Consider the following 27,684-nt stretch of genomic DNA (forward strand, 5'->3'; position numbering starts at 1 on the left):
CCCAAATTCACATCTCACATCCAGGTGGGCCGATTTCAAACAGTTTCTTCTGTAACCTACTGTGTTTCAGAGTGACGAAATAAAAAAGGTCAGAAGCTGCCCTTGAGGCATCGAGGGCAAGGATGTAGACACAGAAGATAGGCAGGTAATTAAAGCTTGGAAAAACCATGACGTCCCTGGAAACTCTAGGGCTGAGAATTCAGTATGTTTGCTGATGAGGCAAAGGGGCACCGGTGGGAAGGTGTTCAGGCATGGAGGTCCCGCCTCCTGCAGGCCCAGCTGCTTTTCATCTCCAAATCAATCACACCAGGTGTGTGCCCCGGAGTGGCCCCTCTAGCCACCTCTCTCTTGCATAGGGTACTCATATGTCCACTAGCATTTGCATGCCATCCCTGGTCACCACCACCCCCACCCCCACCCCTGAAGTGCTTCCTTTGTGCTCCTGAAGAGTTGCTGCCTGCCTGGTCCCTCACCATGCCCCACCCAGCTCCAGCTGGGACAGACTTCTGGGTGACTGCCTACCCATCCACGCTTGCTCCATACCAATGCCAAAAATGCCTCCTTCCGTGTCCCACAGCCAAGTCCTGAGAACCCGCTTTCATCAAACTGGGGTGGACACAGGAATTTAGCCACCCCCAAGAATCCAGCTCCACGAAGAGTCTCCCTCCTCCCCACAACCGCCTTTGTGACTCCCTTTCTTGGGCCTCATCCTCACCTCTGTTACCACGGATACCTTCTAGCCTAACGTGTCTCGGCCGTGCCTTCTCACGGATGACCAAGAGATCGGCACAAGGATGCAGATGACAGATGGACTATTTAGCATGCATGTGTGATACCAGACACGTCCAATCGAGCTTTCTCTGCCTGGCAGGACAAACCAAGTTACAGAACTTAACCACCACTCGGAGACAACTCACGACTTCTCACCAGGAACTTGATAAAATGACTTAGGACTTTCCTGAGACACACCTGTGGCAGGCGCTCCCTGACTATGTATGCTATGGATCTCTCACTGTATTCTTGTCACCAGAATGAATACACACCGTAGGGAAGAGCTATGACACCTAAGCCTGAAAGCCCCTTCAAGGGCCTGGGGCATCATGTCGACCTGCACCCCCTTTGGAGGACCTATTGCCTCACACCGTCACGGCAAGCTACCAGGAGCAGAAAGATAAGGAGTACAAGGAGGGGCCTAACCATGAGCCATGGAGAACTCAAATCATCCATCTCCCATGCTAGCTCATGCAAGCTAGCCCAGAAATGCTCTACCCAGTACCAGTAAGGAACCAGTGCTTCACAGACAGCATGATGGCCTGGGACAGCTGGCCTGAGCCAGAGAAGAGAAGAAAAAGCTGAACAGGAGACCAGAGTCCCCTCTGTCCTTGCCTGTGTGTTAGCCACTGATAGGCCTCACGGGGCCCGCCTGCCCCTCCTTCTGTGTGCCCGTGTGTCAGCAGCCCCCTCCGGCATCCTTACCTCGTGTCCCTTGCGGTCCACGACTCCTTCTTCCAAATGTGCTCTTCTTCTTCTTCCCAGGAAGCAGCACACCGCGAGAGGAGGCCTCGTGACCTGCCAGTCCAGCGCTCCACTATGCCGAGACACAGCTCAGCAACCTTACCAGCCGCCCAGCTTCCTGCCCTTTTCAACTGCCGCCTAAACCCCTCCTGGAGCAGTGATTCTCAGAATCACCTGAGCAGCTTTTGAACACGCAGGTGGCTGGAATCTACCTCCATCAGGTCCTGTTACTAGCAAGTTACAAACAGGTGCCGGTGCTGATGTTGAGGAGCCCAGACCACCCTAGGAAAACCCTCAAGCAGGAGTATGCCTGAGGGGGCTTTGAATGTAGCTTTGAACCTGATAGCACCTGCCAACACCCCATCAACTTGCAAAGCTTGATTTCCATGAACCCAGAGGAGGAAGGAAAACACCTTAAAAGGTCGGTTGTGTATCAAGCACAAGACTTGGGGGGCTGGAGAAATGGCTCAGAGGTTAAGAGCACTAGTTGCTCTTCCAGAAAACATGAGTTCAATTCCCAGCACCAACATATTGACTCACAACCTTCTGTGACTCCAGTTCCAAGAGATCGGACATTCCTCTTCAGACCTTTGAAGGCACTGTACATACATGGTACACAGATATACATGCAGACAAAATACTCATATACATTCATACTCATATACATTAAGATAAATACTCATGTGCATTAAAAATAAAGACCTGATACAGCCAGTGCAGAGCCCCGACCGTCACAGAGTTCCACAGTTCCTGTTTTGAGGCAATTCAAACTTGAATGAGACCTTTATCTTACTTCAGGAGTTCACCCTGTGTGACAGGTCCTTAACTTCCTAGGTATGAACCGAATGGGGCTGCCCAGCCTGGGCAAGGCATGTCCCCAAGTTCCCCTGAAGCTTCCACTAAATTCCCATTTCCTCCCGATGCCTTCCTCTACCCTCTTTATAAAGCACAAATCGGGTGGAGCCTCCTGCCCCAGAGGCAGAGTCTGTTATGGCCCTCACCTTGCTAGGAAGATCGTGGGCTTGGAGTGAAGGCACACAGATCTAAGCTTGCTGGTCACCAGTTAGAAATGTGAAGCCACAGCCTGGGAGGAGGGCACTGGACCTGCCTGGACTGAATCTACCAGGTTGAGCTGAATCCCCAGGGAAGTCCTTGCCCTGGAGGAGATGGGAATGGGGTGTGGGCTAGGGGGAGGGGAGGAGGCGAGAGGAGGGAGGACAGGGGAATCCGTGGCTGATATGTAAAATTAAATCAAATTATAAAATTTAAAAAATAAATAAATAATTTTTTAAAAAAAAAAGCCAAAGAGACTCTCAACATCAGTCAGTCTGATGCATCTTTTGTCAAAGGAAAATACAACACAAAAACCTAGGCAAACCCCATCCAACTAGTAATATCATAAATTATACAATGACTCTGTATGGAGGGATTGGTTTTTATTACAACTGCTGTTCCTTTTTTCCCCCGTAGGACAAAACTATTTTTTCCCAAAGCAGCTTCTCTTGAAGGGATGAATGACCATCCCCTTAATGAGCTGTGGACCTACATGTTACAGAATCCTCTCCCTGGTGGTAGCTGCTTGCAGACCTTCACTACTAAACCCGCCCACTCCTCCCCCACCCCCGAGTCACTGCTAATCACCCTGCAGTTCCCCTTCCCATTTTCAGACAATAGGCAAAACCCTATGCTTGCTCTGACACTCTTAACATTCATTCATTCTCTCTCTCTCTCTCTCTCTCTCTCTCTCTCTGTCTCTCCCTCCCTCCTTCCCTCCCCTCACATCCACTCCTGGCAGCTGGCTTCTTGGCCTCTCATTCAAAACTCTGACTTTCTCTTTCTCTAATCCAGCCTCACCCTCCTGGCAGCAGCCAAGATCTCCAGCTTGCCTGTTGTTTTATGTTTAGACACTAATTAAATTGTCTTCGAGTTTAAACACACACACACACTCAGAGTGGGAATAGTCACAGGAACACTGTCCTGAGTCCCCTCCTTCATCTCAGGGTTTTTTTCCCCCCCAAAGGTGTCTTGTTTATCAAATTCTGCTGGAACCCCTTTTCCTTTCCAGGCACGTGAAGTGCCACAGATCACCAAGGAAGCCACAGACAAGATCCTCAGCCTTCAGGGGCTGCCAGTGAAGCAGAATGACAACAAATGACAGAGAATCTCTTGAGTGGCTGTGTCCCATCATCGGAGAGTTCACTGAGCATGTAGACACAGGAGGAGGTCCGTGACAGCGAAGGCTGGTTCCTGTGTTCTAGTCTCCCTTCTTAGTAACAGAGCTCCCAACTTTTCACATGTTATAGGTCCACCTAGAAAATAGATCGAATGACAGTTGGCATGTGCCCTTTCTTACCTCTTCTTCTAGCCTGCTGCCTAGAATTAAGATGTGATGGCTGGAGCTCTAGCTGCATTTTATTTATTAGTGACTGGAGGGGCAGTGTGGTAAGAAAGTGAGAGCGAGCAAGGGCAAGCCATGGAAGGGGACACATGTGTCAGGGTGTGCCTGGCATGGGGAGGTCAGGGGACAACTTTGTAGAGTTGGTTCTCTTCTGCCACCTTTATATGGGTTCCAGTGATGAAATTCAGGTCACCAGGCTCGCAAAACAAGTACCTCTACCTGCCGTCTGGCCAGCACTCCAACAGCATTTTAAACAATGAGAGTAGCAACGATCTGGAGATGATAAATCAGGGAACTTAAAGAGGTTTGGATCCATAACCGCTCGGGAGGGGGTCTAAGCCAATCCCAGGCTAGCCCCAGAACTCATTAACGTAAGAGAAAGCCAGCCTTGGTGTCATTTTAAAAGGCCACTATTTTATGGTTACTGACACACGTACTGATTGTAAATCCCAGCCACTTGGAGGCTGGACTGTGAGTGGCCTGAGGTCTTGGAACTCATTATGTCGGGGAATAAGGAGCAAGAGAGGGCTTACAGGCTGCGGAGTCACTTGATGTGGAGAGAGAAAAGAAGAAACGGGAATGGCCGAAGATCAAAAGAGGCATTGGAAGCATATTTCCACTGACAGAAACCAGGGCTCCGAGGGTGCTATGTAATTTTCTGGTTGTAACCAAATACCCGACATGAAGCAATTTGAGAGATGGAGAGCTGATTTTGGCCCAAGGACTGAAGGCAGGGAAAGCTTAGTGATAGGAGCAGCACCCAGCTGTGATGGAGGGGGGGCCTGCTTGCTCACATCTGGATGGATCAGGAAAAGGAGGATGCTGGTATTCAGCTTACTCCCCCCCCCCTTTTTGGGTGGGAGGGGTTGAGACAAGGTATCTCCACATATCCCTGGCTGTCCTAGAATTCGCTCTGTAGACCAGGCTGGCCTTGAACTCACAGAAATCCATCTGACTCTGCCTCCAGAGTGCTGGGATCAAAGGCATGCGCCATCACCACCAAGCTCCTTTTTTTTTTTTGCCTTTTTAATTCAGTCCAGGACTCCAACACCTGGGATGGTGCCTTTCACATTGGACTAGGTCTTCTCTCGTCAGTTAAAGCTCTCGGGAAACACCCTCACAGGCACACCCAGAATCATCTATCTCCTAATTGGATTTGGATTGGTTCCAAATCCAGTCAAGTTGGCAATGAAAATGGACCCTCACAGGTGGCACACATGACTTTAGGCGTGTGACCTTTGAGGCCACTGGAATACATTCATCCTTTAAAAGGTGTGGGTAAGCGTGTGCAAAATCAAAGACACAGAGAAGCAAGCTGTAAGAGAAAGGCGAGTCCTGGAACTACAGGTTTGGAGTCATTCATGCAAAGGTAATCATGGATCTGTTCCAGCGTGGGTAAACCCTTCTGAGGTTACGTGAAATAGCCTGCCACAAAAGCACAAAGACTGTTTGTGTCCGTAGATGTGAAGTGCCTGTAAGTCAAATTCACAGGAACAGAAAGTAGAATTGTGGTGGCCAGGGGGTAACGGGAAAGGGGGGGTGGGAGGTGGGGACTTACCTAATGGGGATACTTTCAGTTTTGCAAGATGAATGCCAGTGGTGGTGATTTCAGAAGAATCTAGAGGTGCATAATGCCACTGAGCTGTTCATTTAAAATTGCTAAAACCACAACGATAACAACAGCAAAATACATACATGCACACACACATACATGAATAAATAAGCAAAAGAAAATTTAGCAGCTTGAAAAACAGTCATAGCAGAACCCCAATGTGTACGAGGGGTCAAAAATGAAACAGAAGGACTCACAGATAAGGGACAGACGATGTTAATGAATGCAAAGAAAAAGAGAGGGGTCCAGAGGCCAGGGGCGGGGACTGAGAGGAAGGAAACCCAGGAAGAGAAAGAATGGACAAGATGACTCACAGGCTCTTGGAAAGAGCGGTGCCAGCACAAGGACTGTGAGAAAGACTCCAGCACCCCGGCAAGGTGCCTCACTAGCAAGAGTCTCGGATTAGCACAGAGCACAAGGCTGAAAGCGCAGTGGAGGCCATGGAAACTGAAGAAAGTTAGACAAAGAAAGCCCCATGCAGCGGCATTGGGTCTCAGGAAGAAAGGCCTCAGCGGCTTATCCTTCTGCATCACTTTCAAAGTCAAGTTGCTGTTGCCTGAAAAACAATGGCAACCACCTCCACTCAGACGTGAATGTGTTCACCAAGATGTCAGGTAGCGCTTCGTTTACCAGAGAGAGGCTAAGAGGCCAAGGCTCTTGCAGGCCATTGTGTGTGACTCTAAGGAACATGAACGGCTGTCTTTAGGAGAGACTGTAGTGGAATGGAGAGATCCGGGTCAAAAGTAAGGCACCGTTCCAATTGGAGGGGGGGGAGGGTGGCTCATGGTCCTCTTGCTTGCTCTCCAGCCATGTTATGGAGCAGTGCAAAGGCCTTGACCAAATACTCCAAAACTACGAGCCAAATAAACTTCTATGGCTTAGAAACGACCAATGCAGGGTGTTCGATTATAGCAGACAATATAGGAGACAGACCAAGACTCCCTCAGGAATGACCAGCTAGGGTTTACTGTCACCACAATAGCCGACACTTTCCAGCAGTATGCCTGCCATCTGTAAAGTTGCTCTGTCCCCACCCAGTTCCCTACAATTCTACATAGCAGGTTTCGAGGACAGGGGAGCGGTCCACCGCATCACGTGAAGCCGAGAGGTCAAGGAAGGGAAGCAGGAAAACCACCAGCTTGCAAAGCAGCAACCCACTGAGGACATTAGAAGGGGAAATTTTTTTAAGCAGAAGTGGAGACCCGGGCTCCACGCAGGTGCAGATTGAGCACGGAGCAGAGGCCGTGCATCTGCAGGGCTCTGACCTGAGTCACCACAGACGGGACGTTTGTGACAACTTCCCAGTCAAAGCACCTGAAGGAATGTGTCTCTTAAAATTGGCACAAAGGTCACGTCTGGACCAGAAACAACTCTGACAAGGGCACTGAGGCATGTGGAGGAAAGGTCGTGAATGTAAAGAAATTCAGACGGTGTATCCGCAGTACCAATGGGGATCTATAGTAGTTACTTTCTGCTGCATAACAAATTACTCAAACATCGACTCTGTGTCACCTCCTGGTTCTGTGAGGGAGTCCGGGTGTAGGGTGACCGGGTGAGCCTGGTTGGGTCCTAGCCCAGAGGATCTCCCAACACTGCAGTCATTTCGAGATTTCATAGATGATAAAAGGATCCACTTCCAAGCTTGTTACAGGGAAGCTGGGAAGCCCCTGTTCCCTTCAAAGGCTCCTGGGATGAAGGTCTCGGTCCCTCACCGCACCGTGAGGGTCTCTCTTGATAGCGACTCAAAACACGGCCATTTGCTTCCCCCACTGTGTGGAATTCAAGAGAGGAAGAGACGGGGCAGAGGAGCGAAGTGAACACAATACAGAAGCCACAATCTTCTGGTAACCTACTGTCTGAAGAGACCCCATCCCCTCTGCTGGATTCTATTTGTTGAAATGACTGAGTAACTTTGAGAGTGAGAATCACACATAGGTCACCTCAGATGCTGCCTAGTAGGAGATAAAGACTCGGCCATCCTTTTTTTAAAAAAAAAATTTCATTTATATTTATTTATATGTATGCACGTGTATCTGTGCACTTGTGTACAGGTGCTTGCAGAGGCCAGAAGAGGAGGTCAGATCCCCTGGAGCTGGAGTTATATGGGAGCTGCCCAACATGGACCCTGGGGACTGAACTCCTGTCCCCTAAAGAGCAAGAAGCACTCTTAACTGCCAAGCCATCCCTCCAGGCCCTCAAACTGTTCTTGAAGAGGCAATACCTTTCTCTCATCCTACAAGTAAAGTATTCCAGATACAAGGGAAGATTTCAGGGAAAGTTCTGTGGAGACAGACTTTTCTTTTTGAGCCACCAGCTCACAAAAAAAAAAAAAAAAAAATGAAATGGAGGCTTAATAATTATGAAAGCTTGGCCTTAGCTTAGGCTTGTTTCTTACTAGCTCTTATAACTTAAATTGACCCATATTTTTTTTAAATCTACGTTTCTCCATGCTCTCGTTACCTCACCTCCATTATGCCCATCCTGGTTATTCCTCATCTCTCTGGTAACTCTGCCTTTCTTCTTCCCAGAGCTCTCTCTGACCAGAAGTCCTGCCTAGCTATTGGTCGGTTAGCTTTTTATTAAAGCAATCACAATGACACATCTTCACACAGTGTAAAGGAATATTTTGCAACCGGTCTAAACTGGCTTTCTAGGGTATGCTCAGGGAGTAGCATGGCGGCTGAACTCAATAGAAAGCCACTGGGTTGACCCTCAGGGAGGGCCTGGCCCTCTGCTTCACAGAGCTTTAGCCTTGCTGCCGCAATTGAGTTTTCTGAGGCTATCTTAATGCAAGCGCCTAAATGCCAGCAAAAGACTCAAATCTAGAGTGAACAGCCCTCTTAGGAATAATGCAGAGAGGCATCGAAGGAAAGCAAACAGCCTGGCGGTTTGAATAGGAATGTCCCCATATGTAGCCGGAAGTTTTCCTGTGTCCCACAGCTGCTCAGTCCCAAGTAAACACACAGAGGCTTAATATTAATTGCAAACTGTTTGGTCTTATGGTTCAGGCTTCTTGCTAGTGAGCTCCTTCATCTTAAATTAACCCATTTCTATTCATCTATGTTTTGCCACGTGGCTGTGGCTTTACTGGTCTGTTGATATGTTGCTCCTTGGGTGGTGGGCTGGCATCTGCTCTGACTCTGCCTTCTCCCTCTATCTCTCTTGGATTTCCCACCTGGCTCTTATTCTGCCTTTCCATAGGCCCAAAGAGCTTCTTTATTAACCAATAATAGCAACACATATTCACAGTGTCCAGAAAGACCATCCCACAGCACCCATAGGCCTATATATTTAAATGCTTAATCACACGGGAATAGAACTGTGTGGGAAGAATTATAAGAATTTAGGAGGTGTGGCCTTGTTGGAGGAAGTGTGTCACTGGGGGTAGACTTTGAGGTTTCAAAAGCCCACACCAGGGCAGTTTCTCCCTCCTTCCCTCCATCTCTCTCTCTCTCTCTCTCTCTCTCTCTCTCTCTCTCTCTCTCTCTCTCTCTCTCTCTCTCTCTCTCTCTGCCTGTGTGTGGATCAGGATGTAAAGCTTTCAGCTACTGCTCAAGTGCCATGAGTGCCTCCATGTTCTCACCATGATGATAATGAACTAACCCTCTAAAAAACTGTAAGCCAGCCCCAAATTAAATGCTTTCTTTTATAAGAGTTTCCTTTATCATGGTGTCTTTTTACAGTACTGGAACGGTGACTAAGACAGCCTCTAAGGCTGCCTCTGCTTCTGCCTTCTATGGGGACAGAGCCTGTTCTGCAGAAGTAGGGAGGTCAGGACACTCCCCAGACCAGCCAGTGACAGGGAGAACCTGTTTCCAGCACTTCCAAATGCGGGGCCGGACAGACACGGGACAAAGCGCTGGGCTTGAGGCTGCCAGCCACTGCTAGATGCCCAAGTTCCATGTGGAAGATTGCTCCCATGCCCACCATGATGCCCCCATCAAGACATCTATGTTCCTTCCAAACTTGTAGAGCAAAGAGAAGCATAAGGATTGATGGAGGGCATCTTCAACATGGAATGAACTGTTAGACTACAACCAGGGCCTCTGGATTTTATTAGAGGCTCCTGGAATTTCTGAACCACTCCCAAGTTGATTCAACTTTATAAATATTTATCAAAGGCCTGTCAGGATGATGTGTCAGCTACAGGTCATAGACTGCCTCAGATGAAGCAGGCCAGGAAAGGACAGAACTAAAACAGAAGATGCTGGAATAGAAGGTACAACCAAGCTGGTGGGCATGAGGGCAGGAAGTTGCCTTGGCCTGAGATTGCAATTGAAGGGCATTTCATTCAGGGAAGAGATATATAGTTAGATATATAGTGGGCACAAATGTCAAAGCCAGAGTCAGATACTGACATGAAATCAGATACTCTCAGGACTTGGAGTCAAACTGGACATGGCAGCTCATGCCTATAATCCCAGAACTCTGGAGGCAGGAGCAGGAGAATCAGGAGTTCAAGGTCAGACGTAACTGTGTAGAGAGTTCTAGGCCAGCCTGGGCTACATGAGACCCTGTCTGAAATAAGACATCAAAATAAGAGATTTGGAGCCAGGCGGTGGTGGTGCACGCCTTTAATCCCAGCACTCGGGAGGCAGAGGCAGGCGGATCTTTGTGAGTTCGAGGCCAGCCTGGGTTACAGAGTGAGTTCCAGGAAAGGTGCAAGAAAACCTGTCTCGAAAAACAGAGAGAGAGAGAGAGAGAGAGAGAGAGAATTAGATCCAAAGCTGATGCTCAGGAGGGTCACATGAACAGAAAGACAATGCTAAGCTGTGGCCAGGGCAGAGGCCGGACCAGGCATTCATTCAAAAGTAGGGTGATGCTGGCTTGTTCTAAGCACTATGCTCAATATCTGATCAATTCATATGTTCAAGCCAGACAGGAGAATGTGGGTCTGGTTGTTATTCTAGAAATACTTGTAAATCAAGATTTAGAGTCCAAGGAGGGCCACAGGAAGCAAAGGGAATAGTTTTACTAGGACAAGCGACTCAGAATCCCAAACAGGTGGTTCTAGGATTAATCACGCAAATAATAATTCTAGGATTCATTACTGTAAATAAGCTTTCTGCTTCTGTTAGCTGAGGCCTAGAACTCTGCCTATCTTATTTATTAGCTATAACCTATTCTAGCACAGGACCTGATTTTAAAAAAGAAAAATAGGTGCTTGGTATGTGTATGTGTTGAGGGATCAGTACTCCCAAAGAAAAATGGGAATCTGCATAGAATAGAGAACAGACTAAAACAAGATGAATTCAGAAGTGGGGTTGCTTTTAATCTCCCAAGATATAGGGCATCCAGAGGAGCCACTAGAGACCAGCCTTCAAGTTAAAAGCAACTAATATGTCATCCTTGTTGGTAGACACCACACTAGTAAGTTCAACATAAGACTAGGCTATCCCCTCTACCCATAACTAGGTGGGGTGGCCTCATGCAAGCAATACCACATCTCCGCTGTAAGCCTCACCTGTACACTGAGGGTATTTGACCAGATAGCAGCTTTTTTTCTGATATTCTGTGATTCAATGATGCTGCTCTGAAGAGACTATGGATTAGGATGGATCACCCTGAAAATACGCAGTGGTTCAGCAGCTTCTAAGGAGAACTGGAGTGGGCCTAGAAGAATGCCATGCATACACCCTCTCCTTGCTGTTTCCATGGAGCCGGGCTCTCCTAGAACTCCGTGTCTGTGGAGGAAGCTGCAGCATATTTCCTGTAGGCAGTTGCTTCTGTTTCCTCGGCCCTCTGGGGAAGAGACTGCGCAATAAAGCTGAAAGCTCATCAGACTTAAAAAGGGTAAGGCTGGGACTCTGGTCTCAAACCAGGCCATGTGTCCTAGGTCACTTACTATTAACTTGTCTGCTTATGGATGGATCTCCCCAACGTGAAGGGCTGAACTGATTATGTGAGCAGAGGTAGGAGAATCCAACCAAAATGGCCGGTGAGACCTGAGAAAATGTGGGGAGGAAATGGCCCCTGCGTTAAAGGTGAATTAATCTGACGTTTTGTTATTAGAAAGAACTGAAAGGATAGAAGGTTTATTTTAGTTCACAGTTTCAGAGATTTCAGTCCATAGCTCTTGGCATCATGGTGGCAGGACCATGTGAAAGAGTACACTGTTCACCCAATGAAGGACGCGGGAAGCAGGGAGCAAGGGAGGGACTGGGGACCACACACATTTAACAATCTACTTCCTCCCACTAGATCCCACCTCCTAAAGTTTCCAGAACCTCCCAAAACAGTGCCACCAGGGAACCAGGTACCGAACACAGGAGCCTGTGTTTATTTCATGTTCAAATCCAAGCAGGAAAATAGAAAGCCCTCGCTAAAGGTCTGTGCATTTTATCAAGTGAAATTTAAAGTCCGGTGGAGTTGTCAAAACAATAAAACCAGAAGGTAGCCATTCCAACTCTGTACACGGCACTTCACCTCTCCCGAGTCTCTGTTTTCCTCATCTATAAAATATATATGATCTCATTGCCCTGCCTACTGGCCAGAGTTGTCACAAGACAACCTCAAGTAACCAAACATGATCAAATGATCCCCAAAGTCAAGTTTCTAAAAATACGGTCCACTGCCAAGGCTCATAAAAACTAGGTGTCTTGGTTTGTTTCCTGTTGCTATATAACACAATACCCAAGGCTAGGTAGCACATAAAGAAAAGAAGTTTATTTTCCTGGAAACCAGTAAGTTCAAGAGCACGGTGCCAGCGTCTATTTAGCATCTGGTTTTGGCCTCAGGACAGCAGATCGCAGGGAAATGCCCATGTACAAAAGAAACAGAAAGAAAGGGGCAGTCCCATGTTATGGCAATCCCATGAGGGAGGCATTACTCCCTCTTGATGACCCACTCATATCCTGATGGTTCCACATTCTAACACGGCCACAACGACAATCACATTTTAGCATGTGTTTCAGAAGGGATCCAACCACATTCAAACCATGGATTGAGCTCTGCTGTGTCCTTTGGAGTGCTGGGCCCTTGGTCAGGTCTCCTAGCAATGGGTCCTACTAAGTCCTCGAGGCACGGCCCAGCCTGCAGCTGCAGCCCTCAGAGTACTTGAAATAGAAGGCTATCTACATGAGCTGAATGGTGGGCAACTTAGAGGCTTCATCTGTCCCCAAATCATCACCTCCTCCTCAGTTGCATGTCCTTCCTATTAGGCTCCCTCCTTAAGGCCGAGAGAGTTTTGTGAGAAAGTGTTCAGGCACCGAGCAAGTCTGGGCTGGAGTCCAGCTCAAATTCCACCCAAGGCTTGTGACAACCTGGACAGAAAATGCTTTTCTCCTCTCCCAAGGGTGGCCTGCTGTGCTAGCCAGCACATCCCTCACCTGGAGGTCAGAAAACAAGTTACCCCGGTGTTGAGGTAAACACTTGTTTCCTGGAATAGAAAGGTCACCCTGTCTGCCACTAGTATATGGAACCTGGCTCTAGAATTCATTCCCCCCCCTCTCTCTCTCTCTCTCTGTGTGTGTGTGTGTGTGTGTGTGTGTGTGTGTGTGTGTGTGTGTATGGTCTGTGCATATGGTGTGTGAGAGAGACAGAGACAGACAGACAGACAGAAACAGAAAGACAGAAGCAGACAGAGACACACACAGAGAGAATATACATGCATGGGTACATGTATACATGTTCAGTAAATGTATATAAACATTCTCCTTCATATGCTTTTGCATGTGTAAGCCTTAGTCCTCAAAGGCAGGGGAGGGAGGTGTTGTAAGAGGCTGGAAGCTCAGTCCAGCCCAGGAGCTGGGTGACATGGTTGATGTTGGACAAGAGACCAGGAGCAGCAAGGTCACCATACTGGTTCTAGGGAAGAAGAGTGAATGGTAGAGTGATCAGCACACCCTGGCCTGACCTCACGGCCCTGCTGAAAGTCAGCCCTCCAGTTCAGACTGCATGGGAATGGCCACAGCATGCAGTACTGGGTGAGGAGACACGGGACTCTACGCTGAGGACTGGCATCACCTGAAACACTTGCAGGAGCAGGTCCCACCCTCCTCCTTCTGACAGCCCAGTCAGAATCCTGGGCATTGCAGGGTGGCCTCAGCCAAACATGAACATACAGTCATGGTCATTTCAAGGTCACTTGTGGAACTGTGTCCACGTGGACTTGGGTGACTCCCGCACTCTTCCTTCTGAATGAGACATCTCATTGTTTCAGGCTTGAGAAGCCGGGAACCAGCCTGGCAGAACGGTAAACAGAGGTGGTAGACTGTGCCCATTGTGGGAAGGAAGTTTGCCTCCAGGGGGGATAGCACCCCAGGCCTTGGTGTAGTTTTCTACCAACCTTGGCAGCATAGGCTAGAGCACCAAGGACACAGTCACCTACAGCAAGAGGGAGGGGCCAATGGCCAAGCAGCTTCCAGCTTCTGGACCAGCAACAGGACCACAGAAAAGCTGCATCCTAACCTTCCCCCATAGACTCCGTCCCTGCATCTTCAGAGCCTGAGAACACCTCCGTGGGAGGAGAACAAGGAAGACACCATAGACACGGTACACGTACTCCTTGGAGGAAGGGGCTGTGGGTCCTGCTGGCTTGGATAAAATCCCAGGTTTGAAAACTTAGAACATTTTCAGATAGTTTGGTTTCAGTGTAAAATTGACCTGAAGGTCCCAGAGGCACCTCTTTCTAAGAACAGGTTTTACGTTATCATTTGCAGCCAAGTTCCTTTTTCTCGTAGTGTTATCTATGCTTTTTGATGTGTGTGAACACTCAAAGGCCTTGGAGGAGAACAAAAAAGAAGGAGGACGACGCTTATGCTCTTGTGCTCACCGGGTTCTGGTGAGAAACCGATGTACGACACTTGTCAATCGGAATTTCTCTTCGGGACTTTCAAATCACAATGACCTAGGCCCTCCTAAAGACTCACAGGACTCAGAACAGGGGTCTATAAATTGAATCCTATGTACCGTGGCCTAATGTCTTAAATTATAAACTAAGCTAACAAACGTCAATCAATATCCATCACCTTGTCTTGACAAATATATAGTCACAGTGTACAAAGTTATAATAATAATATTATTACAAATAATATTTATAATGTTATTATATTATTAATATTATAATAAATAATAACTTTGTAGACTAAGTTATAGTCTACAAAGCCAGACTGTAACTTAGAATTGTCCTTAACCCCCCAGAGAATGCCAGCTCCCAGGTCTCACAGATATCTCTTGCCATCCAAGTTCAAATTGAAGGAGTACGATTTCCCCCCAGTTCCCGAGTCTTAAGACTAAGGTGGAGGCCTTGGGGGTGTGGCTCAGCTGGTAGAGCGTTTGTCCAGCAGACATGAAGCCTGCTGATGCTCACTTGGGATTCCAGCATCTAGAGGAGCAGGCAGCAGGAACAGAAACTCAATCTTCAGCTAGTGACTTAGAGGCCAGCCTGACATGAAACCCTGTCAAAAACAAGATTGGGGGAGACAGGAAAGCATTTGAGAACAGGGTTTCTCACCCCATCCCCTTTTCTGTTTCCTTAAGTTTCTTTAGCGCCCTGGGGGCCCTCACTGTGTGAAAATGTTGCCTCTCAAAACCAAGTTCTTTACACCCATTGGCTCTCTTCAGTTAGCTGGCCTTCCTGTCCTTCCTAGAGCCTTGATTACTATGTGACTGGAACAACTTTCTGAATTCCCCAAGCCTCAGTTTGCTCAACAACTTCCTTTAAGGAGATGATACCTGGCCCAAAATAAGCAGCAGTAATTGCCAAGTGTTAGCATTATTTTCCTCCCAAATAAGAGAGCAGGAAAAAGAAAATGGCCATTTGGGAGCCACTCTATCGTCTGTCCTGCCGGGTGATATGCCATTCCGTCCCCGAGGACAAGGGACCTTGGCATGCCATGCCAGGTCAGGCCCAGCTTGCAGTCACACAGTTGACCAGCCAACCAGACAGACCACACTCCCCCAAGGCCTCATTACATATTGATGACATATATAATGTCTTTCGAACACAATATGATGCTTCTCAGCCAAGACCTTCCATGACCCCAAGGGGAGGGAAGGCTTTTCATAGTCCTTTATCAGCTTTGCCTCTGGGAAACTTTGTCACTGACTCAGGGCAAACCAACCTACTTGGAGAGCTTTCCTAAGTCCCCTGCCCCAACACCTCCCTGAAAAGAAAGGAAATGGATTGACTATGGCTTAGAGGCCAGCGTACTAAGATAGAAGGGGCTAACCAGGTAACTTGAGTGAGTATGGGTGAACTACCAGTGTTGTATTGAAAACTAGCAAGCGTAGCTGAGTGGCAGAGCTGAGCACTTAGCTGACATGCTTGAGGCTAAGGGTTCGGTCCCAGCACTACAAAAATCCAGCTGGTGTGCTTCTGCTGAACACAACTCATGAAATAAAAGATATGGTGCATGCCCCCCACCACCCCCATCCCCAACCCCGTATGTCCCCAGGATCATATCTGGGGTCAGGCCCTCATAGCTGTGCTCATTTCCATCTAAGTTTTCATATTGGAAATGAGCAGTAATTAAGGACTAACTCCTTACGATTTGTCACAGATTCCTGCCAAGTCAAGACTGTGAGTCCTCTTGGCCCCTGCTGAGCAGTCTCTGATTACTACTCTCCTGCCCCTCAGAAGCCACCTCTGTTTCTTCCTTTGCCCTCCACAGAGGCAAATATTCAGAAAGTCTCAGCTGCTGGGGGGAGGGAGAGGATAGGAGAATGAAATACTTGGAGAGGAAAACAAAACAAAACTTTGATTCCCAAGGAAAGCAATTTTCAGCAGCACAGGCACCATGTAATTATCCACGTGTGCACGCACATTAGAGAGCACCAAGAGAATGGATTTATTAAGACTCCATTGAGCTATGCCCCCCACCCCTCTGCCCTTATCTTAACACTCAGGAATCATGGGAATCATACTCCCCCCTCAATTTGAACTTGGATGGGAAGGGATGTATGAGAGCTAGCATTCTCTTGGGGGGTGGGGATAAATCTAAGTTACAATCTTGCTTCATTTGAGCAAAGGATGTGAACATCAACCAGCAGAGAGAGAGAGGAGGTAGATCTACCCACTAATGTCAGTACCTTTCACAGGTAAAATTAGATAAGGTAGTGAATGATTTCCTTCATGCTTAGATGGACGCTGGGACCTGAATTCATTCATTATTGGCCACCCTACTCCATGCCTAGTACTGGGGACTCAGCTCAGATCTACACAGACATTGAGCAAGTCTAGGATGGCAAGGCCAAGAAGACAAAAGAAAGAAGCAAATACGGGGCAGCTTCCCAATTCCATCCTGGCGAACCAGCTTCCTGTGTGGCTGAGGCCTTTGGGAGAAGACAACTTCCCCCCTCCAGTTGAGGCTGGGCAGGGACACAGGGCTCTCTCGATCAGCCTCAGATTTGTTTCTGAAGGTCAAGAGATGTGACCTGGACAGGGACTGACTGGCAAGGCTGAGAGACTTCATGAAATGGTGACTTTACTCAACTCTGTGCTGAACCCTCATGGAAAGGGTGCCAGTGACTGGGTCAGGGATGCAGGGCACAGGCTCACCATGGGGACTTGTGATTTCTCAGGCCAAAGTCAATCATAAGACGAAGTTCATGATCACAGAGCAGTAGGTGACGTTTGCCAACGCCACCTTCTTTTACCGAAAACCTTCTCCAAACCCCATGTCTCCTGAGATCTGTTTAGGCCACTTTTTTTTCCATCCCTGAGGGCAATCAGGCTGCAGATGAAGTGTTCCCCAAAAAGGCCTGGTAGAAAGAGAGGCATTTTGAAGAAGGTCCTGTCCTCTGTGTCACATCTCCCTGACTAGAAGACAGAGTAAAACAGAATCCCTGAAGCTAACCTTAAATGATGGCTGAGGATCACAATGGTGCTGTGGCTTCAGTTCCAACATGAAGAGATCCCCAAAATGATAAACCAGGCTCCTCACCAATGGAGCCCAAGGGCCAGCGTGGCTTTGGTCACTGAAGGGGATCACAGAGAAACAGCTAAGAGGTTTGGCGTCTCTGGCCTGGGCTTGGAGTCCTACCTGGCTCCGCCACTAAGCTGGGTAATCACAGCCAGTTACTTAGCCCCCAAAAGCCTTTGTTTCCTAAACTAGAAAACGGAGACAAGTATGCCTACCCCATAAGGTGGTGACCAGAATTCAGCCAGGTGGAACACTTACAGGAATCTGACACAGTGGTCAGCACTCCATGAGCATAAGCTGTGCACAGGCTGTGGGCTAGAGGGCCCACAATCCAGGTGGATGCCACGGCAGGCCGTGTGTCCCCTCCCAGGGGAGGAGAGGACAGGAAGTCATTTGTGGGGAGTGATTGGCAGGGTGCCTGCTCACAGGGAGTGCTCAGCTCCAGCAGCAGCTGGGAGGTTCAGCACTGTGTAAGTCTCTCCCCTCAGGAGACAGGTTGCTGTTTCCACCTATACCGGCCCTCTCTATGATAGGTACACAGGCCAGGCTGAGGAGGCTGCACACTTCCCATCATGCCCCGTGACCCTAGGGATCTGTGTCTTTCCTTGTGTCTGGACGACAACAACAGGGCTTAGTCTGGGCTCCACAGCCTCGAGAGAAACCTGTTTCCTGACAGGGATTCCACACTCCTTTCGAGTGGAAGGCCTTAACAGCAAACTCCCCTGGGGGCTGGAACTCAGCTCCTGACAGACTTGTGCAAAGAACATTCCTCCTCCTTCCTTGGTTATTAGCCCTCGTCCTCCTGGTGATGAGCCCGGATCCCGGGACAGCCGAGGAGAGTGTGTTGTGTTGCTTTTGAAGTTGGCAAGAAGGCTGCTTGCTTGCCTGTTGTGTGCCAAACACAGCGTGAAAGTTTACGTGCTGGAGTGATGGATTGCTCAAGGTAGTCCCTAAGACAAGCGCAAATAAACAGGGGTAAACACAGAGGGGCAAGAGGTCTGAAAGAAGGGCGGAGCCGCAGACCCCCAATCAGAAAAGATGTAGACGGAGAGCAGAGACCCAAATGGGAATTAAAGAGCCCTGGGGGAATCTATGCAATCTTCTCCCCTCCCCCAAAGAGCTAGGCCTTGGCTAAGGTCAGACTGGAGAGAGGATTCCCCCTTATATGTAACATACCTACTGAGCTGCTGCTGGCCACGGGCTGGCCCGTGCAACCTGGCCATCCTTATCAAGGTCCCGGTCTGGCCATCCAAGAAGGTTGGGGAAGGAGGTTCAAGGGTCCATCAAGAAAATGAGCTGCCCAGGTCATCAGGCTGGAGCAACAGCCTCCCAGGGGCAAGAGCTATCCCAGCTAGACAGGACTTTCACTCAGAAATCTGAAGGCCAATCTGAACCACACCAGTGCTGGTTTGTCCCTCACCCCCTACCTTCATTAGCTATATCCCACCGTCAGATTATTTAAACGTCTTGGTCCTACACTGCTGCCATGTGTCACTTGTCACAGGCCACCCACATCAGGCCCTTACCTGGCATCAGCCTTTCTACTCTCCTCTATCTGCCTTCACTGATGTCCCACCCACAAAACGTTCTCTCTTAGAGGGCGGGCTCGCCGTTCCAGCTGCTGGTAGTACCCCTTCCAAACTGTGGGCCTCCAGACTCTAAGGCTCAAGTTCCTCCCTCCCAGCATCCTCTGGGCTTTAGAACCCGCACAGGGAGTTAGCATCTCAGAGCTGTCATTCTACAGCCCCGCCCCCAAATGCCTGAATTACTTTTGCAGATGTAAATCCAAAAGTGGAGTAAGGCCGTCCCAATTTCTGCCGATCAAAACCTAGGCTCTCAAATGCTCAAATGTTCCCACTTGAAGATGGGAACTCTCGGAATTCATCCCTGGTGCTCACAGCCTTGCCTGAATGTGCTTGGTCTCATCGGAGTATGAAGACTAAGCAGAGATGGACCTGGTCAGCCCTTGGATGGGAGGACTCATCTCCAAGCGCCATTCTTCCCTGCCTGGGTCTGTCTTCTCGGCTAGCCGTTCTGCTCACCCATCCTTTCTGGGTAACCCTTCTAAAACTTGCCACAGAAAGAACTTCTTCCCCGACATCCCACCTTCTTGCTGCTTCCCAGCCTAAGACCCAGGCTCTCTCCCACCTTAGCGGGTCTGCCAGCGAAGATAAAGAGACACATCTCTTTCAGCAACATATCCACAATGTTCCTTCCTTTGGGCTTCCCTGAAGATACTCAAACACGTCTCCAGAAACTACGTAGTTCCAACTAGAAAGCGCAAAATCTCCCTTATCATCTGTCTCCCTGTCCCTTGGTGCCAGATCCATTCTGGTAGAATACCACCAGAATTGCCCTCTCTGGTTCCATCACCATCACCCTCAGCCATGCCCCAAGTTCAGTCACTTTCTCCTGCATGGAGTCCCCTGAGTGCGGTCCTTGCACTGGGGCTGGTAAAGCGCCACTTGACCAGCTCCTTTATCTCGTCACCTGCCCAGAAGAAGCAGGCCCTGACATGTCCAGCTCTGACAATCATCCAAAGACAAGACTGCTCAAGGGACTGGGCCATTGTGTTTCCTTGGAGCCTATCTCTTTCCCGGGAACTCACAGTGACAATAACTAAGCAACTCTGAATGACCTCCAGGCTACCAGAATGGGGGTTCCCAGACCCAGCAAGTGCCAAAAGCAATTTATTGGAGGAGAAAGGGAGGTGGGATATTGGAGGGAAAGGGAGTAGAGCTGAGCTCACGTTTTTAACTTCCTGGCCCTTGGCCCTGACTCAAACCTGATGAGGATCACCAGGTCTCAAAGGGATAAAGACAGAAACAAGGAAAGATCTAGAAAGTAGATCTGAGGCTAAGTGCTGTGGCCTCCAAGGAAACCATCCTCCCCACAACACACTCGCATCCCGAGAGTGAGGAAGGACTGGAGAAGACCACATCTGGATGTGTTCAGTAGACGAAGCTTGCAGACACACACAGAATTTATGTGGCTCAGGCAGCTAAGATGGTGGTGATATTCATTTACCTATTTATTTATCTATTTATTTATATAGTTTCATGAAGCTGTGCTCGGGAAGGCTGGAGGCCAGGAAACCAACAGCTTAGAAGGCTGTTGCCATAGAGAAGACCGGAAAGGGCAGTAATAAGGGCAGAGGCCAAGCCCCACCTGCTGATCTCTGCCGGGCTGCGAACCCCACCCGTCCCCTCTAGTTCCTCTGTTTATTCATTCCTTGAACCAATATTGACTGAGCTGCTGCATACAGAACTTGGGCACACCTGCGGCAGTCTCTTCCCTTTGCCCTCTCTCTCTCTCTCCCTTTCTCCATACCTGTCAGCCCTTCTCGCCAGCTCCCTGCTTCCCCCACATCTCCCTCTCTGCAACTTCCTCATTAGGAATTCAATGAACTCAAGCCAGAAACTCCAGCTCTTCCCTTGCAGGTGAGAGACAGGGTGCAGACAAGGTTTCCCCCCCTCCCTGAGACCTGCTATTGCACAGTGAGCCCTTAGAGCAACAAGCCAGCAGCACTATGCCCTGGCGGGGGGTGGGGGGGGCGATAGCGCATCCCCAGTTCAACCCACCTGATTTAAAATATGAACACCACCTCTGTACAGAACAAATTAGGTGTGTGCTGGGAGGGTACACCACTCAGGAGGTAAATGCAGGAGCGTTGCAGGTTCAAGACCTGTCCAGGGAGAGGAGGAAGGGAGCACCTCCTCCGAGGTAAACAGTGACCCCGCCTCTATAAACTAAGCCACCAATGTTATTCAGGGACCAAGGAGGAAAGGGTAGCCACTGCCAATCTTTACGACTGGGAGGATTTAACCAGGACACTAGAACACAGGCCACAAAAGCCACTGGGAAAATCAACGAGGAGGTGAGGTGGCCACCCAGAACAGCCAAAAGCAACTCTCCTACAGTAACTGGGAGAGAAAGAGCTAGAGGCAGCGACGGACCCAAGACCAGGGGCAGTCGTAGCTGCCAAATGTGGGAGTAGCAGCCAGGCACGTCCTTGCAGGAGCCAGAGTCATGCTTCAAAGGCTCTAAGACGAGGAAAATACCAACCACCCCCTGGTTTCCCATGAGCACTTCTTAACTGGTCAAACCCAGCCAGACAGCACTGCCATAGAGGGGTAGCCCTCCCAGGGTACTGGGCAAGGGCTGGATCAGGAAGGAGCAGATGAGCCCAGCTGGTTTGGCTCTTACCATATGGCCTGCGTCCACTCCAGAAGCTGCCACTGTGCTTAGGTCCATAGGTTGGAGCGTTTTCATCCTGGAGGGTGTATATCACCAGGACTCCATCCTCCTGCCCTCTTTGAACGTTGGCTTTTGGATGGTCACACGGGCCTTCCCTCCCTCTCTTTACCCCTCTCCTCCCCTTCCCCCTCCCCTTCCTTCTCTTCCCTTCTCCTTAACTTATGCTCCCTCCTCTCTCCCTTCTCCCCTCCCTCCTCTCTCCACTCTTCCCTCCCTCCCCCATTCTTCCTCTCTCCTTCTTCCCTCATCTTCTCCCCACTTCTTCGGGGTGCCCACTGGCCCTTCGTGTCTAGCTCACTCCCTGTGTGTCAGGTCCTGGGCTGAGCTCTGGAAACTTGTCAGAGAAGAAGAAATTCCTGCTACCCCCCCCCCTGCCCCCCAAAGAAAATCCTCTAATGACAGTCTCCTCTACAGCAGCCTGTGCAGGGCAAGCCCACCTGTACACCCCCAGAAGTAGGTACCAGGTAGGTGGTAGCACAAAGGTAGGCATGGCCAGTACTGTGGGGGGCGGGGGCAGGGGGGGAAAGGGGCACGGGGGAGAAAAGCTTCCCAGAGGAGCCCATGCTCACGTTAAATCTTGAAGATTATGTCAAAGCTAAGTGAGCGGACAGGGCATTCCTGGCAGAGGGGCAATATGCACAAAGACATGGGGACAGAGAAAAGAATTGCGATCGGGTCGGGCAGAGGGTAAGAGTTCACACGAAATAGAAAGGCAGGGCTAGCTGCTGAAGGGTCTTTCAGGAGATTTCTTTGGGGAGCTAGCAAGGGTTCTGAAGCAAGACGGGAATGCGTCAAAGGCTTGTAGGCTCAGGCCTGTAATCCCAGCTACTCGGGAGGCTGAGGCAGGTGGATGAAAAAAACGGCAAAGTCGGCTTGGGCTATAGAGTTCAAGGCTGGCCTGGGCAATTTAACAAGATACTGTCTCAAAATAACAAACAGGGGTCGGAGCTGTACCTCGGTGGTAGAGGGCTTGTCTAGAATGTATGAGGCTCTAGGGTCCATCTTGAGTATTCAAGACACAGACGCAGGGGATATCTGTGAAAGGGTTGTTTGACAACCCCAAAGGGGTCCAGACCCACAGGTTGAGAATCATTTGTCTAGAGCCTGAAATCCAACACAGAGGCACGGTAAATAGATCAGTGCCCCTTCTGAAGGAGCCAGCTTCCTTGTACACAGAGGTCTTGTGTCCTCATGTGGGGAAAGGGGAAGCTAGCTCCTCTGGGCCTGTTTGTTGTTTGTTTTTGAGACAGGGTTTTCTCTGTGTAGCCCTGGCTGTCCTGTCCTGGATCTTGCTCTAGACCAACCTGGCCTTGCACTCACAGAGATCTGCCTGGCTCTTCCTCCCGAGTGCTGGGATTAAAGGTGTGTGTCAACCACAGCCCGGCAGGGCCTCTTTCTTTTTTCCCTCCAGACTCAATTATTCCCCCAAGTCCCACCTCCCAAGCTATAGCCTTGTTAGTGAGGATCTAACACTTGAATCTGGGGCCTGGTCATAGCAGGGAGCACATTAGAACTGAGAGTGAGCCAGGCCACTCTGTCTACCACGTGGAGAAGGATCCGGAGGTGTCACCTGAGGATGCAGGGTGGGAGAGAGGCAGCATTCACAGGACAGCAGGTGCAATGACTATCTCCCCCATCCCTCCTCCCTCCTGATGTCAAGGATTGGGAGAAGAATTAAGGGGAGGGGAGCTAAAGGGGGTGGGTAAGAGGAGGAGGGAGGGAGGAAAAGCTGGAGCGGGTGGGATGCAAACAAACCTTGGGAAAAGTTAAGCTTTTTTCCAATAAATCAGTTGTCAGGGCCTGGGGTTGCTAGGCTACAGGAAGGTGGAACAGCCTGCGCCTGCTTGCTAAAAGGAGCTTTGGGGGAGGCCGGTGTAATCTGTCAAGTTTTCCTCCTCCAGGCCCACATCCCGGAGCCTCACCCTAGGCAGGGTGATGGGGGCGGAGAGAGAAGTGCCGCTCTATCTCCAGGCCACGCCCACATGTTCAAACTATGCAGTACCGCACAGGGGAGGTTTGGGGCCTGAGCCTGGATGGAGTACCCTAAGCCCTGAGCAGTCGGTGGGTCCACAGATGTGCAGGTGAGCTGGGTGTGCCTCCGGTCTATCATTTACCAAGGCTACTCAAGAGGCTGCTGGGATCTCCAGGGCAGTAGCTCAGGATCCTTCTGCTATTTGGAGTAGCAAGTACCAATCATTCTTTTAATATGCATTTAGGCCATAGGTTTTTGTTTGATTTGTTTTTTAGATCTCTACTATTCTGGATTTCCCTTGTATAACCGAAGTAGCTTCTTAAAAAATATATTGTAGCTGGACGGCGGTGGCGCATGCCTTTAATCCCGGGAGGCAGAGTCAGGCAGATCTCTGTGAGTTCAAGGCCCAGCCTGGTCTACAGAGCAAGATTCAGGACAGGCACCAAAACTACACAGAGAAACCCTATCTCAAAAACAAACAAACAAACAAACAAAAACTACACACACACACATATACACACCCCCCCATATTTTATAAGGGTGGAAGCATGTGCGTACAATGCTGTGTGGTGTGTCAGAGAACAACTTTTGGGACTCAGTTCTCTCCTAATGTGGGTCCTAGGGACTGAGCCTGGGTGATCAGGCTTGGCAGCAGTTGCCTTTACCCACTGAGCCATATTGTCCAGTTGCCTTTACCCACTGAGCCATATTGTCCAGTTGCCTTTACCCACTGAGCCATATTGTCCAGATGCCTTTACCCACTGAGCCGTATTGTCCAGTTGCCTTTACCCACTGAGCCGTATTGTCCAGGCTCCTGTTTTGTTTTGTGTTTTGTTTAGTCATAGCTTAAGTAAATTCATATTAATGTTATGAGGAGAGCTACATGATAAAAAGTCTAGCCGGGCAATGGTGGCGCACGCCTTTAATCCTAGCACTCGGGAGGCAGAGGTAGGTGGATCTCTGAGTTTGAGGCCAGCCTGGTCTACAAAATGAGTTCCAGGACAGCCAGGGCTACACAGAGAAACCCCATCTTGAGAAACCAAAAAAAAAAAAAAAAAAGTCCAGGAATGGTTATTCATTTTGCTTTCCAAGACCATGAATGAATGAATGGATGGTTTTGCCGCATAGAATGTGATGCTACATGGCCATCTGCTCTCAGTTACATGTTGGGGCTCAGAATTGTCTGGGATACATGGCTTCAACTCTGTTCCCATGGACACACACACACACACACACACACACACACACACACACACACATGCAAGTTCTGGGTGTGCTGTTTAATAAATGCATGTTATAGAGAGAGCCACCTAAAACTCACCCACGTCAAGCCTCCTGCCTTCTACCTCATCCCTATAAGCTCCACCAGGTCCCCCTGGGCCCAGAGCTCCTGGAGGCAAAAGTGTAGGTTGCTGAGAGATGATGCAAACGGCCCTGCAGGGCCCGCCTCTAAGAAGGATGGAAAAGAGATGAAGACCAATGGAACACAAGACAGGAAGCTAGAGTGGTAAGGTGCTGTGGGATGTTCTGTATGCTGTAGATGTGTTGCTCTGACTGGTTGATAAATAAAAACCCTGTCTCAAAAAACCAGAGAGAGAGAGAGAGAGAGAGAGAGAATGCTGAACCATACAATAGAGGCAAACATTGAGGCTACTACATTAAGTGAAATAAGCTGGCTACAAAAGGTCAAACACTGTATGTGTCCACTTATGAGATACTTAGAGTGGCCAAAATCAATGGACAGAAAGTAGAATGGCATTTGCCAGGGACTTAGCAAAGAGCAGAGTGAAGACTTATTGTTTAAAGAGGAGAAAGGAGTCGGATGGTGGTGGGAGACACATAGTAATAATGCATTTAATGCCACCGACCTTCTATGGGGTTGGGATGTAGCTCAGCTGGTAGAGTGTCTGCCTAGTGGTCATGAAGCATGGACTGAACCTACAGCACTACCTAAAATCAGGCATGGTGGCACACACCTGTAATCCCAGGATTCAGGAGGTGGAAGCTGGAGCATCACTGAGAGTCTAATGCCGTTCTGGGATACATGAAACCTGTCTCAAAAGAGAGAGAAAGTTGGGGGGAAGGAGAGAGAGGGAAATGTTTAAGATGGCTTTCTATCACATGTAATTTACAATAAGAATGCAAAGATAAAAGCTTAACGTGGAAAGTAAGTTGAGTCACAAAGGCTACAGTGAATGATATCAATGTAAGGAGTATGTCTTTATTGCTGGCTCACACATTAATCATTACCATTGTTTTACAGTGTATGCTCCTATATATTTTTTTAAATTGCCATAAAGTGATACTTTGTGTCTAATCAACAGCACCTCTTACTAGGTATACTCTTTTTTTTAATTACACTCATGATATTCATTAATTATACTCACGATATTAATTAAATTTGTGGTATTCATTGATTACATTTGCAGTATTCATTCAATAACTATATTTATGATATTTATTAATTACATTAATTGTATTAATTTATTACATCCATATCCTGATACTATTGTCCATTGACAATACCTGAGAAAAGCTCCGGGCTGTTGTGGAGATTATGCACACTGGTGACTAACTCTGAGTTACCCACAATGCATCAGTGTCACATGAAGGGAAGGAATAAAGCGCTTCTCCTTGGAGTCAGTTAACCAAAATCGAGTCCAGATTGGAATCCTCTGCTCCATGCTCCTTGTCTCATCCATCCTCTGTCTGTTGCAGGAGTCTGAATCAATGTCTGCCTGAGGCTGTCCTGGGAATCAGTCTGTCCCTGTGTGTGACTATCTTCTGTGCGTGTCTGTCTTGTGCCTCTGTCACGTGATTGTGTGTGCCTGTCCCTCACAAAGGGCTTTGTTCTGTCTCTGTTGAATAGCATAGAAAGAAGCATCACGTGGGGGCAAGAAATGGGCTATTTTACAGAAATCGTTGACAGAGTTTTACAAGGGACTAAGTCACTGGTTCTAAATGATCCCCACTGACCCAGACAACAGACAGTACTATAGACATCGTTGTTGATCGACTCAGAACCACAAATGGATGTTTTCAACCTTTGCGGTAGAATTTGGGCAGTTGCTTTCAACGTCTGTGTTTGCTGCCTTCAGGAAATGATATGCATGCGTTGTTCTGGGTCGGGGTTGTGGAAGAGAGTACACAATTTAGGATTACAGCTAAGCAGTAGCTTGTGTTATAAAAGTCGATCCCATGGAAAATACAAGGCAAGTAGTGTTGGTTGTTACACTGTTCTCTGGAAGGCGGGTTAAACAAACAGGCTGGGTACACAATAGGACAACAGCCTTCGGTTTTTAGGTGGTTTTTTTTACAGCCTTCGGGGTGTATTACTAACTCTGGCTGTGAGATTCAGCAAAAGTACCAGCCTCATAGAATGTAGGATATTTCTGTTATATTTACATTACCACAGATGGAGGAGGGGAAAATTAGGGCAGGGAGGACTTGGGAGAAACCAGTCTCTGTCCCCAATCTCCACTGGCTCCCAACACTGTGTAACCCACGGAAGGCACAAGAGTGACCAGAAGCTAGGCTTCTTCAGACCTTATAGGTCTCCCCAAGCCCAGAGGGATTCCTGTTCCTCTCAGAGAATGTAACTGCCCAGTTGGTATCTATGGGGTCCGGTATGACTTAGCCTCACTGTGGGTCTGATTCCTCATCAATATAATGAGGGGACTCTCAGCTTTGCTGCTACAATTAAACAGATTCATAGCTGAGAAGCGCTTCGGACAGTGTCTGGCATGTGAATCACTCAGAAATGTTACCTGTGATGATTTCTGTCAGAATCACCATCGCCTGCTCATTATTTGATGCTCAAAGTGTGAAATAAATGCAAGAATGAAGCCAAAGGAGGCCAAACGGTTGCCTGAGGCCACACAACTATGTAAGGGAGCCAAGATTCCGACTCAGATCTGCTCGGCCTAAAGCTTGGCGTATCAAATTTGTCTCCCTGGGCTCCCGGCGTGTTCTGTGATGTGTGGGAAGCTCAGAAACTTTGTGCACAGGTAGCAAAATTCAAACTGTGGCTCTGGGCTCCAGGTCCTCACTGCTAGCCATGTAACCC

General features: G+C 48.8%; 1 long non-coding RNA gene across 1 annotated transcript; it reads right to left on the reverse strand.

The window, feature by feature from the left end:
• Window positions 1-2,945: 2,945 nt before the first annotated feature.
• On the reverse strand, window positions 2,946-27,209 carry LOC128115476 (uncharacterized). The gene is made up of 3 exons (XR_008220164.1): window positions 26,145-27,209; window positions 25,595-25,669; window positions 2,946-3,824 (listed from the first exon to the last, which is right to left on the reverse strand). It is a non-coding gene; the product is annotated as an uncharacterized LOC128115476 (long non-coding RNA).
• Window positions 27,210-27,684: the final 475 nt, after the last annotated feature.

The sequence above is a fragment of the Peromyscus californicus genome, unplaced genomic scaffold, assembly GCF_007827085.1.
Source record: "Peromyscus californicus insignis strain IS unplaced genomic scaffold, ASM782708v3 Scaffold_1__1_contigs__length_55948999, whole genome shotgun sequence".
In the NCBI taxonomy this organism is placed as follows: domain Eukaryota; kingdom Metazoa; phylum Chordata; class Mammalia; order Rodentia; family Cricetidae; genus Peromyscus; species Peromyscus californicus.